The sequence below is a fragment of the Magnolia sinica genome, chromosome 4, assembly GCF_029962835.1.
Source record: "Magnolia sinica isolate HGM2019 chromosome 4, MsV1, whole genome shotgun sequence".
NCBI lineage: Eukaryota > Viridiplantae > Streptophyta > Magnoliopsida > Magnoliales > Magnoliaceae > Magnolia > Magnolia sinica.
In genome coordinates this window covers 63508029-63527313 of record NC_080576.1, presented here as the reverse complement: position 1 = coordinate 63527313, position 19285 = coordinate 63508029, and the positions used below count along the sequence as shown (strand labels likewise).

The 19285-nt window shown below is 40.9% G+C and overlaps 1 protein-coding gene across 10 annotated transcripts in view; it reads right to left on the bottom strand.

The window, feature by feature from the left end:
• Positions 1–417: 417 nt before the first annotated feature.
• Positions 418–19285, bottom strand: part of LOC131243168 (arogenate dehydratase 2-like) — a 64341-nt gene continuing 45473 nt past the window's right edge. For 4 of the 10 annotated variants that reach the window (XR_009169912.1, XR_009169918.1, XR_009169917.1 and 1 more), the window contains one exon: positions 7240–7479. The gene's annotated coding sequence lies outside the window, so the exon portion shown is untranslated. Of the gene's footprint in view, positions 635–7239; positions 7480–9448; positions 9516–19285 lie in introns of those variants that run through there. The other 6 variants (XR_009169914.1, XR_009169911.1, XR_009169916.1 and 3 more) reach the window with 3 other exon arrangements.

Here is a 19285-nt window from a genome sequence, read left to right as displayed (position 1 = left end):
AAAATTTTCCTTAATTATAGGAAAAATTCACTTAAGTTCGAATGGCATTACTAATATTATCTAAGTGAACCTAAGTTTGGGTCTCAAAATTCTCAAAATTTTCCTAAGTCTATGGGAGGTTCACTTAGATTCAAATCTTCAATTCTAACATCTTAACCTAAGACACTTAAAGTTTGTATAAGTTCATTTTCCCAAGGCTTGATTTTTCTAAACTCCGCTTTGATACCAACTGTAACGCCTCGATTTTTTAAACCCGTGTATACGACTTATTTTCTGAAAACCCGAGTGTTAACTTTTAAAAATAACCAAATTTCACATATATATTTTTTTCTTTTTCAGAGTTCGTAGCTTAATGGAATAGAAACAAATCAAGCATAAAATGAAGTTCATATATAAATATAAATATAAATATATATATATATATATATATATATATAATTATTTCAGTGGCTGCCCGAAGGCTTACACAAACCAATGTCTCAAGGATAACATTTACAAGAAGTCACAATTTAACAAGTAAAATAAAATGAAATGCTGCTAGACTTGAGCTGCGTGTACAGCTACATATCCCCGATATCCGAACCTTGCTCCTCATCAATCCAGTCATGAGTATTACTTAAATTGTCTGCATAACCTATACGGTTAAATATTCAAAGAATGAGTAGCTGGCTCAATGTGAATTCCCCTCAAGATTACACACCACCACATTAGTTAACTATAGTTTAAACAATAAAGCATACAAAACAATCCATGATGCAACTTAAATGCGTATATGCGTGAATGCACATCAACTAGGGGTGCTCATCTAGTTGGCTTTTGGGAAAAACTCATGCATGTGGTTAGCCACTAGTGAAAGTACATCTTGTATGTGTGTAGTGACCAGGCTCACCAAAAGTGGGTCGATAGTCGATGGTCTGGGAGCTAGCGAAACGATATCACGACTAAGGGCATGTGCTACAACATCCAGAGTTAGCCACCTGTCATCGCTCGTATACTATGAATGCATGATTAGCCCAACTGTTATTATTCCAATTTCAACAAGCCAATTTAAGAAAGCTCAAAGGTCACCATGGGGGGCTCGTCACCTAGCATAGGCCAACAGCTCGGGCATGGTGTCCCATGTCACGATCCCCAATTTATGAGACTCCAACATTAGGACGTTTAATGGTATCCTCCTCGACAAGCAGCCAATCGTAGTTCAACAAGTGGAACTTACCATCGTAGGATTTTACAAAAATAATCCATCAGCCACGTAGGGAAAATATTCAATCAAAGCCACATTGACCAAATATCAAATCAAGCTATATAGGTCAAATATTAAATCAAAGCCACATAAGGCAAATAGTCTGTTAAAGGATATGATGAAAAAGGATTATCCCCAAAAGTCACAAAGGCGCAAATGTTCCACAGGATGGCAAATCCATAATAGAAATTCATTTAATCCAATACACAAAATGGCCACTAGATCGAGGGCCCATTATAAACGTAATGAATCAAGTTACATCTCAATATGGATATACATGTATAAGTGAAGTTTTCCACAAATTGATATAGCAATTCAAGTTCATAGACAATCTTCAAGTGCAACATGTAAGTGTTCATATCGGATCAATGTTGAGCATATGATTCGAGGATCTATTCTAATTAATAACACATGTATCATGAAAAATAGAGATCAACCATCAGTTAAAATAGAAAGGGAGACTATCATTTAATCTAACATGAAAGCGGAAAGCTTAAGGGCAAGAGTCATCACCTTATGGTTCAAATTACTCCCAATGTTGCAAGAGTTAGTTGTACATTTAAGGATCGAAATCAACACAATCTGCCTAGTTAGATCACGATATCACAATATTTATGCGAATTCACTTACTCAAGTGAGTTACACAACTTGAAATCTACAGTTTAACTGTCTATTCTCAGCAATTCAAGGTCAAATTGTTTCAAATCTGATTGTCATTAATTATAAAGGTTTCTAGTCCAATAGAGAAAATTTAGCAACTGCTTCTATAATTAAATAGTACGATATCTAGGATGATTATGAAATTCAATGACTGAATTGCTTCAGAGTAGATCATTAACGGTCCTAGGTGTCTTGGAGACTATCCAAGTGGAAATCTAGCTATTGATTTTATAATTAGCTGGTTAGATGGCTCAATCTATGGAGGAAGATTACTCCTGATAGGTTTGTAGGTGCACGGCTCAAAAGTTGGGTATTTGTGGTAACACCCGAGTACGAAAATGTACGGGGTGTTACATAAAATTTATGTCAATTAAAAACAATAATTGCCTAACTTAAACTAAGCAATGCAATATAACTTTAAGGCTTTCAAGCCAATAGAGGGTCCAATCATATAAACTACACATGATTTGCAAATAAGCAACTAGTATATGAAGATAGTGTATATGTGTGTGTGGGAAGTGCTACCTATTTAATCACTAAGCATTCATCTAATTATGCATATGTATAATTAAACTTTCAAATATATACATAATTAAACAATTGCGCAAATAACAATCCCAAACACAATCATATATAGTGGTTCAACTATTTGCCTACTCCACTCCAGCGGACGCACTCAACCCATGAATATACCGAATTTCACTATCAAAGGTTTTAAATCAAGGAATGGGAGCAATTCACCATTCCCCTATGGTAGGTTCACCACACTCTCCCTTACTCCCAACACGTATGCATATGAAGACAGTGGGCTTCCCAATGGCCAATTGGAGTAACAATCGTGTATCGTACCCTAAAGACCTAATGACCTCCCTAAGCTAGGAAAAGTGGGGCTTCTTCACATAAGAGAAGGTTACTCCAACTTCTCCCGAGGCATTTGTATGGTTTCAAATCGAGATCAAAACATCCACGAATTCGGTTAGACCAACATGAGGGTCGTCACCAAACATCCATAGAATATATGAAAGAAGCACACACTGTCTTACCATTAGCAAGTCACTATATATATCATTCATTTAATTGGTTATGGGCCCATGTCCTTTGGACTTCAATTCATGCACCCCTCAAGTGGGCCCAATTCCTTTAGTGGGCTTTCACAAGACTGATAAGCAAGTGGGCTTTCCCAAGGCCCATGAACAAGTGAACTCTCACAAGGCCAATGAACGAGTGGGCTTCACAAGGCTTGATAGTAAAATGGGTTTTCCCAAGGCCCAATAGGCAAAGGGCCTCTTCTAAAGCCTAATAAACAATTGATAATTAACTATATACATAATTATTACACTACAACATGCCAAATGAACCAAACAAACTATAAAATCACAACCATCATCATCATTATAACCGCACATCAATATAATGAAACATCATTATTATCACATCGAGCGACTAACTATGCAGTCGGCCCAAATGTAAATTGCGGTTCAAAAACTAGCATTTACATGCCTTACTTGAATAGGTCGATTCAATGGTTGACACACATCCCGTGATAGGGTCCACATCGACAATTTCATTACATACACCGGAATTGGCCTGTTCAAAGGCCTAACATTCCTATAAAAAGGGGCCCGCAGTTATAGGCCGCACAAGTACGATTACATACATGAATGTGGGCCTCACTGCCCAAGCATAATCATCAAAGTGGGGCCCACGGTTGGACTAACCACCGTAATGGTGGGGCCCACCAAGTTTTAAATCAAAATAATATTTGTGTTTTCAGTCGAACTTAGAAGAAATAACCTTATAAATGTTCAGATGTAATATGAACATCGCAATGGGACAGAGTTCTAGGACAAGCTAATATTTGTGTGGCCCCTTCGTCCGAGTTTATGTGACCATTCGGACAAGTTGAATCGCAAACAAGAATCATGGTAGGGCCCGCATCAAAGATTATATAGACTAGATTGGCCTCAAATTTGGTACATACGTGCTATATGAAGTCTACATTCATCCTACAAATTTTGGGATTAATTGGAGATATGTGGATCCACAAATTCTCATTTGTTTAGAAGGGTATCCATGTTGACCACGGCACTAGACACCAAACCTAATCCGAATTGCATTAATTGGATGAAGGAGGTTAAATAGATCGGATTGTCCCCAAATTTAATACATACAAGCTATATCAAGACTAATATCATCACACAAAATTTACGATTAATTGAAGATCCATGGACCCATAAATTCTTGGCCATTTAGAAAGGTGTCAATGCTTACAAACTTAGTCCAAATTGAATGAATCTGATAAAGCGGTTAAATAGATCAAATTGACCCTAAATTTAGTACATGCAAGATTTAACAAGTGTATTATCATCACACAAAATTTGGGATTACTCGAAGATCTGTGGACCCACAAATTCTCAATTGTTTAAAAGGGTTCAATGTTGACCATTGCACTAGACAACAAACTTGGTCCAAATTGTATTAATTTGATGAAGGAGTTAGATAGATTAGATTGACTCCAAATTTGGTGCGTACATGATCTATCATGTCTACTATCGTCATAAAATTTGGGGTTAATTAAAGATCTGTGGACCCATAAACTCTCAACCGTTTAAAAGGGTACTAGCACTGACCATTGCACAGGACAACAAACTTGGTCTGAATTACATTAATCGAATAAAGGGATTAGATAGATCACATTGGCCCCAAATTTGGTACGTACATGATCTATCAAATCTACTATCATCACACAGATTTTGGGATTAATTGAAGATCTGTGGACCCATAAATTCTCAGTCATTTGGATGGATATCAGTGCTAACCACCGCGGTAGACAACAAACCTAGTCCAAATTACATTAATAAGATGAAGGGGTTAGATCGAATTGACCGTAAATTTGGTACAAACATGCTCTACCAAGTCCGCTATCGTCACACAAAATTTCGGACCAATTGGAGATATGTGGACCTACAAATACAACTACATAATTAAAAAGAATCAAGTGGCAGCGCATATATTAAAGTGGGCCTCTGTGGGAATTCAATGGTGAATTTCATTCCCATGCTTCCTCCAAGGGGTGGCCCACTTAGATGTGGTTTGAGGCCACCCAAACACCACCATGATCTCATGGTGGGGCCCACTTTAATATACATAAAGAAAATAAAGGAAGTAATACAAAGCATAGATGAACCTACCTTATGGTTGGATAACTTGGATCTTCCTCAACAATGGTGATCCACTCTATCTCTTTCACACTCCTCTCTGCCCCTTTTTTCTCTCATCTCTTTTCTATGAAAATTTTCTTGCTAGAAATGGCTAACACCATAGTCACCCTTTTCTATGTAGAGAGTTAACCCTTGGTTGGGGGAGATGGGTAAGTTTACTTAAGTTAGCTAGTTAATGGAGTTTATTGACATTGTGTGGCCATGGCTCATGCATGGAGGGTGATGCGTCATAGGAAAAGAGAGCTCTAGGCGAGGTATCATAAGGAGAATGTACATGTGGTGTGAATGGGGTGATGTTTCATGTGCATGTGTGGTGAGGGGACCATGACATCATGGTCATATCATGGTGATGTGTGAGTTTAGTGGGTGGAGAGTGTTGACATATTTCACTAAATTATGAAATTGGCTTTCTAAAATGGGTCATGAGCTATATGCCCACGCCCATATATATGTTTATGTGCGGTTCTTCGTGGCGTATCTCACAAATGGAGCGCCACATGGATGAACGGATGGTAGCCCCACGATTAGGGCAATGTGCCAGTCGATATGGCAGGAATTTCAAAGTCCCGGGGTTCAGGTTACTTGGGTGCATACTGCGCACGGACAATCTGAGTCCCATTTTGGGGCTTCGGACGATGCTCGCTCATACGCAGCAAAGATGTGAGGTACCGGGGTACTACTACAGGTGCGAAGGTTGCTTATGAGCGGGTAACCAAGACAGGCATACAAACGTGCTGCCGACCATTGGGAAAACCAGGGTATTACATGTCCTTTCCTCCACTGAATCATCATCACCATACCATTTGGTTGGGCTATGGCCTCAAAAGTGAGCCCCAACTAGTGGAATTTGAAGATCGACCATTGAATAACTGATCGGCCATGACCAAAAAACAAACTTTTATTAAGAAAGCACACACACACACACACACACATATATATATATATATATATATATATATCCTTTTGAAGGACTTTTTGAAAAAACTGTTTACACAAAAGATGGCATACCGGTATGACTAGCTGGGCCAATTGTAACAGTGATCTTTCTTGGTGGATCGGTCCTTAACTAACAGACTAACCTGTGAATCCCTTTCATGACATCCACACGATAGACAGTTTCTCTTTTGGAAAACCTAAGAGCACCTATGTATTGCCCCTCATTGGGACTCACTTTAAATGCCCCAAAGCCTTCCCAGGAAATATCCAAGTCTCAATGATGAACCTTCTGGTCAGAGAAGACTAATAAAACGTACAGCTGTAGTCTATGCTCTCGAATTGAGACCATGAAAGCATTCTTCAAGTGATCTCCATGTTCATTGTGCAACAATCATGTGTGCACACTTATGTATTGATGCCAGTACCTCTCGCCAACTGGACAAAATCAAGCTGACACTTATGTATTGTGAACATTTTACTGATGACAGGGAGCTGCTAAACTGAATCCCTCCATGTCATGTGCCGAACTGCATTGGTTCACAGACTGTAAAGTAATCTATTGTATATACGGGGTGACAACAAATGGATATTGATTCATTGCTCATGCCCGCATGACCGTCTTTACACAGTGCTCTCTCTAGGTAGAAGATAGGAGTCCCTCAAATGTACCACATAGGCATGTGCATAGTCAAACAGATTCAGATGCGAGGAGAGAATTAGAATACAAGAGTGGCCGACTTTTCAATCAATGACCTCCAAACAAACTGGAAAGAAACGAAATGCAGCAACAGTAGTAGGAAAAAAAAAATCCAAAAATATTCTGAGGGTCTATGGACAATGGGCTTGGGGAAGCTGCATATCCTCAGGCTGAAAATCAATGATTCCCAACTAATAAAGTAAAATTATGAGGTCAGACCTGACAAAGTAAAATTATGAGATCAGACCTGACAAAGAGACAAAGAGACGGAAACATGTGTATATAGAGACACACACACACACAGCATTTCAACGTGCTTCTACTAATCATCTGGTTCTAGGATCAAGCAGATGCACAGTTTACAAAAAATAAAAGAAAATTAAAATTAAAAAAAAAAAAAAAAAAAAAAAAAAAAAAAAAACCTGAGATCATGTTATGCCAGTTAGCAACATGAACCGAGTCCTATAAAAAAGAAAAAAGGATTTGAGAATGCTATGTTCTGCCAATGGGCAGGCATGATGTTATTATTCAAAAGGTGGTGGATAAATCAATGCAATTCTCAATTCATAAAGATAACCAATGCTTACATATTGAATCTTACAAACTTCTTTTCTACAAAAATCTTGAGCTATAATTCTAACCTTATTTGCCTCAAAATTTTGACAAACCAGAACATGGAAGCCCCCTCTCCTTGTCAATTAAGACATTCATCTACATGCTTCCTGGATTAGCAACAGAAAACACAAGAATGCTAGATAGCAATTCACAAATAGAAATTTATAATGTCTAGTTCTATTCTAGAAGCCTCTTGTAATGGTAGTCAATAGAGTGAGATGGTAAAGGAGCATTGCCGCACATGCACTAATATGGAACATGTGCGAGATCATCATGAAGTGAATATTGCCCAAAATTTGTGCCACTCCAGTCATCAGTCTGGCCAGTCTTATGAGAAAAATAGTTGGCTTGAAAAAAGATGGCCAAGGGGTACATTCAACATACACTGATGGCCCACCTGATGAATGGATGTAGTAATGGGTGGCCCACTATCATCATTGAAGAAGATCAATGCCCCTAAAAAGGAGAGGGGCAGCAAGCATCAAAGTCCAGGTGGAACCCACAGATACAGAATGCCATGAGATGGTTTATTTTGTACTGGGACTGACATGTGCAAAAGGGAAAATAATCATATAGATTAGGGATTAGGAGAGAGGAGATGGATGAGGGAAGGAGTCTGAGATTGGTTAATTATCTTTGTTTTGGAAAGAGCTGATTTTTCATTTAGGGAAAAGAGATCCAACGAGTGAATTTGGAGGTTTTTTACGGCTTGCTATTGGTTAATTTTTTAGTACAACGTGACAAGTTGCATGAGTTTCATTTAGTATTGATTAGCAGTGATTAGCAATACAAAGACAGTATTACAAGAGCTGAGATGAGAGTGTATCAGAGTAGTTCTCTTTCAACATACTAGGACCCCTCTTACTTCTAGTTGATCCAAAGGTGTCCATATGAAAATCCAAGGCTAAAAAATTTGATGCAAATCAATCTGGACATATTTCTATGGTTTGACAGCCAAATAAGGTGGAAATGGAGGTAGAAGAGTGAATCATGTCTGAGACAGTGTAAATAGGTATATTCCAGGAGCAATATGTGACAAGAACAGAATTCAACACCTTCAACAGTCTACTGATGAGATTCATTCCTTGTTGGAGCAGCTGACCATAAACATGGGCATGACTGGTTTGCATGTTCCAAGTGAGCCTATCAGCAAGCATGTCAGGAAACTGTGCTTGGCGAGATGAGAAACAAGAAGGAAATTGAACCCCAATTGAACAAACACACAGGATGAGGCAATAGTGATCGTGGGGTAGGCCGTGACCAAGAGTTCTGACTCAAAGTGCATTTACCAGAGTTTAAGGAGCAGGTTCACATCGAGGAATTCCTTGATTGGTTGGCAGCAATCAAGAGGTTCTTTGATTCTATAAAAATTCATGATGATTGGTGATGATTGGTCATCAAATTCAAGAGACATGCTTCAGTTAAGTGTGGTCGTACATATGTTGCCACCTATGTGGTCTTAGATCCCTTTTATAGGCTACCAGGGCCAGTCAGAAAGTGTTTACTGCTAGCCTAGGTAGCACCCCCATTCATACCATGTCAGTGGTGAGTGGTTTAACATCCAATTGGAGTGACCCATGCTACTATGTCAAGGTGGTGGGAACGGTTAGCCTCTGACCTGGTACCCTAGTTTTAAGTAAAAATCTACTTTTTACTAGCTTCCCTAGGCTGGGTTCAGGGTCAAACAGCCACAGTTGGGTGCACACTGTGTGATGGCCTAAAATGCAATACATGTACTATGCTTAAACCAGACTTATTGTCTCTCAACAGGAACTTCCGTTGATGCATCTCTAAGCCTAGAATGATACATGAAAATCTGGGTCTATATATTCATAGGACAAAAGCAATTGAGAGGTGAAAAACTTCAAAAATTAGGATCCAATGTTATTAAAACTTGACAAAACGGCAATGTATGACGGACATTTGTTTCTGACAAGATAGAATGCCAAGATTAGGTGTCTACTCAAGTGTTTACAATGCAATGTGTAATGTGCCATCTTTAAGAACCTATCAATAACCTAAAAATATAGATAATAAATCGCCAAGTACACTCAAGACCCAACATGAATTTCATACCATGGTTAGCAAGTACGCTGTTGACTTTGGTAAATGGTATGATCACATGGTATGTGGTGCGCTCCCACTGAAAAAGATCAGTATGTTAGGGTCGGTTTAGTTCTTTATCATATATTTGTAAAGATCTGGTTCATGCATCGCTTGCAACCCATTTTTATCTATCATTATCACACCCTTGGGATATGGAGACATACTGGCACCACATGGAATATATTGCATGTATCGTATTCTAAAGGGAAAAAGAATTTGGGGAAACATCTGGAAATGATGGGATTTTCAATGAAATTTCAGGAGATGTTAAAAGAGACATGATTACACAGTTGGAACTCAAAATTTTACAAAAACAAGTATGCATAATAATTTTCCATTGTGTAGGGGCAAAAACTATGCTCTATCTAACAGAAGTGATGCAGTTATATCCAAAATGAGTTCATATCATTCAAATATCCTACAATACAAGTAATCAATGTCTTCTATATCGTTATCGATGGATGCATCACACCATTGGGATACAAAAATATATCGGTTATCACATGGAAAATATCAGATGTATCACATAATGTATCATTGCTTTTGAGAAACATGGGGAAACATTGCGAAATTGGTCAAATTTTCAGTGAAACTTCAAAGGGATGTTAAAAAAGACATCAATACACACTTAGAAATCAAAATATCACAAAAAAACAAGTGCACATAATAGGTGTTGATGCATAAATCTGGTCGATCCTACCTCACCTCTTGCTAGCCAGAGTACCTGCGATTTATTGGAAAACAAAAGAAGACATTGGGGGGCCAGTTAAGGCCGGGAACCCTCCGATGCCTAAGTCATGATATGGACTTGCAAGAGGCGTAATAGAATCAGAATATTTATCGTACCTTTTATTGTAGAGGAGGCCTTTATTTATAGCCTTTGGTATCAGAGACGTATATGGCAATGCCCCTTGGATGGTGATTGCGTATTACGGCAGAGATCTTCCTCCGAACGTGTCGTGGTTGACTTCCTGAGATCCTCGACGAATATCTCGGAGGATAATCCTATCTTTATATATTGTAAGTGTATTGGTATTTCGAGGTGGTGGTCGATATCCGAGGCCGACCTCCAAGGTCAAGGTCTTTGGTCGAGGCCGAACTCCAAGGTCGAGGTCTATGGTCCAGGCAGACCTCCGAGGTCGAGGTCATCCCTTGAGACCAAGGTCGGTACCACCTGAAGTCGGTGTCCAAGGCCGAGGTCAGTATCTGAGGCTTGTCACCATGGTGTGCTGCAAAGGCCGTTACATATAGGTAACAATGCCAAAAAATTATCCGTAATTGCCGTTAACGGCACGTTATATCCCCTATAAAGGCCATAACAACCCCGTAATTGTCTGTTATGGGGAATATACAGGTTTTCCATACTTTTTAATCAACATTACAGGGTAGATATAGGTTTTTCAGGATTTTTTTCCAATAAAGAGAGAGAGAGAGAGAGAGAGAGAGAGAGAGAGAGAGAGAGAGAGAGAGAGACCATAACGGCCGTTACGGGGGCTGTAACAGCCGTTACAACCCATATTATAAAGGTAACGGTGGTGGCCATTACAGCCACCGTTTTCATTATAGAACACCTTGCCTGTCACTAAGGCTGGGGTAGAAAACAGCCGACACCAAAGGTCGGGGTGATTTTCCGGCCCTCAAGCAATCCATAGTCATCCAGTCTGGTTGCTCGGCTCATCTGTCTCATACATCTGGTCAATCCATTTTTACCCATAGCAGTAGCCCCCCTACTTCCAAGCATTCTTCAAGAGCTTGGGAAGTCAGTTAGTGTAGACTGACACTGTGATGCCTCGCACGGAAGAGGTCGGGAGAGGTTGAGATGTCGGACGGAATAGAGTGAGTGGGCCGAGCAACCGTAGGATCGATAAGTCAAGTGTTCAGTGTTAAATCGTGCATGGTAGAATTAATAGGAGGGACTTTTCTTCCTTTTAATTGAAGGATGTCCCAATCGTCGGCCAATCGTAGTAGAACGGGTAGGTCGTGCGATGTAGAACTAATAGGGAAGTCCCAGTCGTTGATCACGTAGCTCGGATAGTAGGATTTTGAAAGAAATTCTCCTCCCCTGACCTGGGGAGGTTCTTTCATAGTAGAATTCACAATGGGGGACTTTCTTCCCTTGCACTAAGGGAAGCCCTCGTAGTCGATCATGTAGGGGAGGACTTTCTTCTCTTGCGCTAAGGGAAGCCCTCGTAGTCAATTGTGTAGTTCGATAGTCGAGAAATCATTTAAAAGAATTTTCTTCCCCTAACCTAGGGAAGTTCTTTTATTGTAGAACCCATAAAGCAGGAGCAAACACAATAGTAGAATCATGAGCCCCTTTTTCCCTTTTAAAAAGGGAGGTCGCTCCTAATCGAGCAGGTTGGGATTGGCCAACGAGTCTTCTTACCTAGCTCGGTTGATTGGTTCAGCTCGGTCGTCAGGTTTCCTTGACCAGCCCAGCTTCCTCAAGTACCTGCTCCGGCTTGGTGTTCGAGGGAGTGTACCGATGGAAGCGACTTTTCAGATGTCGATTGGTACCATGGTCTCGGTCTTGGACGTCATTTTTCTTTCTTTTGGCGTTAATGGAGAGGGCTCCCCTTCTTCCCTTCGCTTTCTATCCTTAGCCGAGTTGTTTCCTTCTCGAGTAGTTCTTCGTGAACTAAAGAACTCATTGACATTGAAATATTTTTTTTAGCTCTATTAAGTAGGTTGGCGAGGGTAGTCGGGGGGTTCTTACCAATAGAAAAGAGGAACTTTCCTCATTTAAGGCCGGCCACCATGGCGGCCAAAGCTATTTGGTCAGAATAACCATCGACCTGAACACTTCAGCGTTGAAACAGATGATGTAGTCTTTTAGCAGCTCATTCTCCTTATGAGTGATCATAAGGAGGTCGGTCGATGGCTTTCTCTCATCTTTCTCACCAATAAATTGGGTGATGAAAGCTTTGTCGAGCTGTGTGAAGAAGTTAATGGATCTTGGCTTCAGCTGCTTATACCACTTTCGTGTAGTCCCCGACAAAGTCAGGGAGAAGGCTCGACGCACGTAGAGCTTCATCCATGCCCTGAACGATTCCAAATGCTCGGCCATGTCACTAGACCCGGAGTAGGGGGGATTTGCGGCATTCAGAATTTGGGTGAGAGTTGGGCTCCCATAATGTCGTCGATAAATGGCAGCTTAGTTTCCTCCAGCATAGCTTCGACAGAGGTTGGTATTTGGGCGCAGTAGGCTTGGTGGATATTGTTGACCTGACCTCGCAATTCCTTGAGTTCTGCCTTGCAGGGCCCCTCGTTCTTGGCTCTCGGGAGCCTTTCCATGCCTCTTCTTCTCTAACGTGTGATGCAAATCGGAGTCGGCGAGCGTAACAGTTCCCGAGGTGTGGGAGGGCGCATGGCTCGGCCGCCCAGGATGTTGCTTGGTTCTCTGTGAATCAATTGGTGCTTGAGATGGTGCAGAGACCTCGGTGGCTACTCTTGCATCTATCCCCTGGTCAAGAGGTGGGTTTTGTCTTCCCAAGATCTGCATTATCTAGTTAATATTACCGGTCAAGGCTTCGACTTGATGTTCCAAAGAAATGAGCTGACCTCCCCAGTTACGTGACCTCTGCGCAGGGCCTACGGGGGCAAAATCAGCCTGGAGTTGGGAAGGCGGATCTCCTTGGTTTGTGAACTATTCCGCTGGCGCAGGAGCAGCTGTAGCAATGGCAGCCAGGGCTCTATTTCTTCCTTTCGCCATTGTAGAACCTCGATGAGATGGGAATGGCTTTGGTATCGTTCCCACAGACGATGCCAACTGTTGATGCAAAAATTTGGTCGATCCTGCCTCACTTCCTGTTAGCCGGAGTACCTGTGATTTATTGGAAAACAAGAGAAGATATTAGGGGCGCCAGTTAAGGCCGGGAACCATCCAATGCCTAAGTCATGATATGGACTTGCAGGAGGCGTAGTAGAATCAGAATATTTGTCGTACCTTTTACTGTAGAGGAGGCCTTTATTTATAGCCTTTGGTATCAGAGACGTATATGGCAATGCCTCTTGGATGGTGATTGCATATTACAGAAGAGATCTTCCTTCGGACGTGTCGTGGTTGACTTCTTGAGATCCTCGGCGAATATCTTGGAAGATAATCCTATCTTTATATATTGTAAGTGTATTAGTATTCCGAGGTGGTGGTCGATATCCGAGGTCGACATCTGAGGCCGAGGTTGGTACTCGAGGCCGACCTCCGAAGACAAGGTCTTTTGTCCAGGCCGAACTCTGAGGTCGAGGTCTATGGTCCAGGCCGACCTCCAAGGTGAGGTCATCCCTTGAGACCGAGGTCAGTAACACCTGAGGTCGGTCTCCAAGGCCGAGGTCGGTATCCGAGGCCTGTCATTGAGACCAAGGTATAAAATAGCCGACACCAAAGGTCAGGGTGATTTTCCAGCCCTCAAGCAATCCATAGTCATCCAGTCTGGCTGCTAGGCTCATCTGTCTCATACATCTGGTCAATCCATTTTTACCCATAACAATAGGTTTCCTTTATATAGGGTGTGTGTGTGTGTGTGTGTGTGTGTGTGAAGGGTAATGAAGATTTTATTAAAGAAAACTCGCCAGCAAAAGTCAACAGGAAAAGAATACAAAAAAGGGAAAAGAACCACAAAGAGCAACAAAACAAACAGAAACGGACTATTAGTGCTAAAACACTTTCAACATTGATGCCCATTCGAAAACCAACACCGAAGCCTTAGTCACCATTGCCTCCGTTGAACATGACGAGTTGCGAAAGCAGTGGTTGTTCCTCTCGATCCACGTTACCCACCAAACAGTCGGAAGAGCTAATTTCCAAATAGCTCCTTCCTTGCTTCTTGAACCTCTCGCATGCCAAGCCCAAAGGAGATCCCTAACATTACCTTGCATGGCCAATGGCATGTTGAAGGAAGAAAGAAAATAAGAGCACAACTTGGAAGTGAAGAGACAATGGATGAAGAGATGGTCGATTGACTCCACCGCTTGCTTGCAAAGGGAACACATATTCAGGATAATCATTGAATGCTTTTGCAAATTGTTTGTTGTCAAAACTTTCTTCCTAACCACCAGCCATACAAAAGTCGTGACCCTAGGAGGGGCGCCACATGACCAAAAATGAAAGGCATGATCTCTCTTGTTCCTCACTTCAGCTAGCTGAATCATATTGAAAAAAGACCTAACCGAAAATACTCCTGAACCGAGGCCTTTTCAAACAACAACGTCACCTCCACTAGTTGGAATAACAAGACAAGCCGACCTATAAGAGAGAGCAACTCTTCCTCAACATCCATCAAATTTCTTCAACACGGAGGATTCCAGAAAGCTCCTAAACCATTAGAGGAAAAATAGTCCGCAACTTTGATGTCTTTGCAAGTTGCAACCCAAGTCAAATTAGGAAAGGTTTGGGATAGTGGCTAGTCACCGCACCACACATCTTCCCAAAATCTAACACTTGAACCGTCCCCTACAAAATATGATATTCCTTTCTTGAACTCCATCTTCATAGATTCTAGATACTGGAGGCCCAATAGAGAGAGAGAGAGAGAGAGAGAGAGAGAGAGAGAGAGAGAGAAATCTTTCAATTCCAATCCCTCTTCCTTCAGCCCATACTTGCTTACAACAACTTCCTTCCATAGACTTTGCTTCTTCGATTCCGAGTTGTTGAAGCCATTTGCCGAGAAGTGCCATATTCATGTAATGAAGATCCCTTAAGCCAGCCCCTCCTTCCATTTTCGGCTTGCAAACATCATCCCACTTAAAAAGGTGGAATTTGTTGCCTTCTTTTGATCCCCTTCACAACAATTCCGTCCTTAGCCTTTCCAATCTTTCCCAAACAACAAGCGAGCATTTGAAAATGGACAAATAATAGAGAGGCATGTTAGCAAAGGCCACTTTAAGAAGCGTTAGGTGACCACCAAAGGATAGGTACCGACTCTTCCATTTTGAAAGTTTTCTTTCAATCCACTCAACCATCTTATCCCATAAGTGCACGATAGACTTGCCAATGCATAGCAGAAGGCCCAAATAAAATGAGGGGAGAGCCCCAGCCTTGCATCTGAATATAGTTGCGAGATTAGACACTTCTTCTTTAGATAGATGGATGCCCAAGATCTCACTTTTTCCCAAGTTGATCTTTAAGCCCGAAACTGCCTCAAAACACACTACGATCTTGCGAAGATTGTCCATCATGAAAGGATCAACATTACAGAAGATAGTGGTATCATTGGCGAACTGAAGGTGTGAATTAGGCCTCCCTCAGCTTGGACACCCGAAAGCCGCTAATGAGATTGGACTCTTGAACTCTAGATAGTATCTTACTAAAAGCTTCCACAACAATTAAAAAGAGGAAGGGAGATAACAGGTCTCATTGCCGAAGCCCCTTAGAAGGCTTGAAGAAGCCTTTCAAGGATCCGTTTATGAGTACTGAGAGGGACAAGGAACCAACACATGCTTGAATCCATCTTCTCCACTTAGCACCGCAACCCATTCTTTGCAACATTAATGATGAAAGTCTCATTCAACATGATCGTATACTTTCTTGACGTGAAGTTTGCAAATAATTCCCAGCTTCTTTTCTTTGAATCTGGAATCCATGCAGTCATGGACTATGAGGGCAAGCCACTATCCAACATTTGACACCCTCCCACAAACACACCTTGGTTATTTCATCACCTATCACCTCACAGAAGCGAGAAGCTAGGATCTTGGCAAGGATCTTGAAAGGGCTCCCAATTAGACATATTGGGCGAAAGTCTTTAATGCAACCTGCTCCAACTTTGGGGATTAGTGCTATAAAGGACACGCCATACTCGGCCTTAAGTAACCCTTGTTGAAGAAATCGTTGATGAAATCGAGCACATCCCTCCTCATGACATTCCAAAACACTTGCCCCTTTTTGCTACGGAAGATGAGCATGTACTTGGATGGTGCTTTTAATGATCAAGGGAGTGGGGGAAAGCCGTCCGGTCCCGAAGCTATCTCCCTAGCTAAACTAATCCACTGCCTCCTTAACTTTCAATTCTGAAAAATGTTTTTCTAAGAAATCAGACTTATCCATTGATAAAGTGTCAAAGTCCAAAAGATCCAGCCGGTGGTCTAACCCATGCATTATTTAAAAGGAGTTTTTCATAGAAGCCAAAAATCACTTCACATACCTATGACTTTTCTTCCACTCTTCCTCCATCCACCATAATCGAAGAAATTTTATTATTCCTTGCCCTTGCTAGAACTATGTTGTAGAAGACCTGGATATTTTTATCGCCTTCTTTTAACCATAATGCCCTAGATCATTGACGACATATGATTTCATCTTCCTTCAGACACTTCGAATATTCCAGCAATAACTCCTTTCTCCACACAATCTTCCTCAGATAAGACAGATCCTTCTTCCTTCAAATCAAGGGAGTGAATCTCATCCATGATGACCAAGAGTTCAGCTTCCCTTTCACCATAAACCTCCTTGTGTCAGGTCTTTAGTTCATCTTTCAAAAGCTTCAGTTTATGGTGCAATCTAGCTCCAGCCTTGTCATGTGTTTGGAAGAGTTCCACCAGTCTTTAACTAGCCCAAAGAATCCATCCACTTCTAGCCAAGACAGCTCGAACCTTAAGGGTTTGGGTCCCCACCTCTCAGGCTCCACATCAAGAAGGATTGGTCTATGATCCGAAATCGGTCTAGGAAGACCTTTAAGTTGAACCAATGGATATCTTGCCAGCCAATCAGGGGACACCATGGATGTCCAAGCGGGACATGATCGAATTACTCTGCCCATTGGACCAAGTATACTTCATCCCCTGCATAGGAAGATCTATTAAGTCGAACCTCTACAACCAATTGGCGAAGGCCCTCATGCTTCAGGAAATGCAAGATCCGAATGACTTCATTTTTATGTATTTAAGCTTTTCCATGCATCTAAACCCTGCCCATTCGATCACCACACATTCCACCCACCACTTCGCTATTAAATGGACACATACTTCCACCTCTAGCCACCAATTTTCAAATCTAAATTGGACAACACCTACGAAGTGACTTTCTCATTCCATTGAGACGAGGAATCTTTCTAATTTATACATGCCCAATCTTGAATGTTTGACCAACGTGAAACATCCTCTAGCTAACAGAAGATTTAAAAGATCATTTCAATTCATGAATTCCTCAAAATTTCTGATCAATGTAGTTATTTTGCTTCCTCCTAGTTTCTAATACGGTATTTTATTATATTGAATCCCCATCCAAAACCCATGACAACCTCCATTTCATACAGAAAGTTTCTCTCATCCCAGAACTAACCTCGGCCCTAGGATCGTTTGGATCATACATAGCTAGTCACCCATCTAAAGCTCTCCCCTATTGCATTGCCAATGATCAAAGCTGATAACCTTCCAATATCTTATTTCTCCTCTCTGAGTTTTATCTTTATTCCACATTACTATGGTGTCATCTGATGTGGCAATTGCCGATGAAACAAAAAGCTTTTGTTTCTGCAGCAACATAGCTCATCCAAGAATGGATATGACCTTTGCTTGCATATTTGTGTCCTGTTGTAGTATGATATCTTTCTCCTTCTCAACAGATCTTTCACTACCTGAAGGCGGAGTAGGCATTAGAACATTGGAAGACATGAATGCAGCACTTCTAGGAAAATCGTTGTGGAGATTTGGATCGGAAGCGGGCATGTTGTGGAGAGAAGTTCTTGTCCCTAAATATGGTGTTGAAGAAAGGGGATGGGAGATCAAGAAGTCCTCATATTATCGAGCTTCGGGTATTAAGAAAGCCACTAATTTAATTGCTCCTTTGTTCAAGCCTGGTGTGGTCTACTCTCTCAGGGATGGGTCACATATTCACTTTTGGGAGGACTCTTGGTGTGGAGAAAGGCCTTTGATGGCAAATTTTCAGTCCTTTGCAAGTTTAGTACCCATGAGGAATATCTCAATTGCCGATTATTTCTCCCATATAGACGGCAGATGAGCATGGTGTCCCTAATGTCAAAGAGCATTCACAGATGACGAGGAGACAAATCTAGCAATACTTTTGGGGCAGCTCCCAATCTTGTTAAATCGCAGCACATGCCTATATTTATTTATTTATTTTTCAAAATTTTAAAAATGTAAAATAGGAGGAAAAAAAAATGTAAAAAAATATAAGAAAGTAGGGGGAACTTTCCCAAGTTAATAGATAACTAATTTTACATATTTAAAATATGTTTGAGAATAATAAAATCAATTAAAAAATGAATAAAGTACATCTACATCCAACAATATAGTTAACAACACAATCAACAAGCTATTTATTAATTATTGTACAAATATTATTTACAAATTACAACTTAATGGTTATGCACTACTTACAAAATACTACTAATCATCTAAATGTCTAATGCTATATACATTGATCTATTTGCCATTGTGGCATTTGATCACCATTCACCACCATCGTCGTCGTCGTCATCGTCATTGGAGTCATCTCCTTCTTCCATGTATACTTCATCTTTTTCCGTTTCTTCATCATCTATACGTACTAATATTTCATCAACATCCAATGGTTGATCTTCAACTTGATCATCATCTCATTCTTCTATCTCCTCAATTTCTTCCATCGATTGACTGCTACTGCCCGTCCCCCCTCTCATCCGCCTTCAAACAAAGGTACCTTCTTCAGGTGTCATCTATATGCAGCATCTTCAACTTAGGCCCATGTCAGCTCCTCAGCAGCAAAGACCGGGTCCTCCGTCTCTACAAGCCACTCATTATCTACATTCAGCTCATTTAAGCAGGTAGGGTCATAGAAACCAAGTTTTTCTCGCCTAGTCTGGAATCATTCTC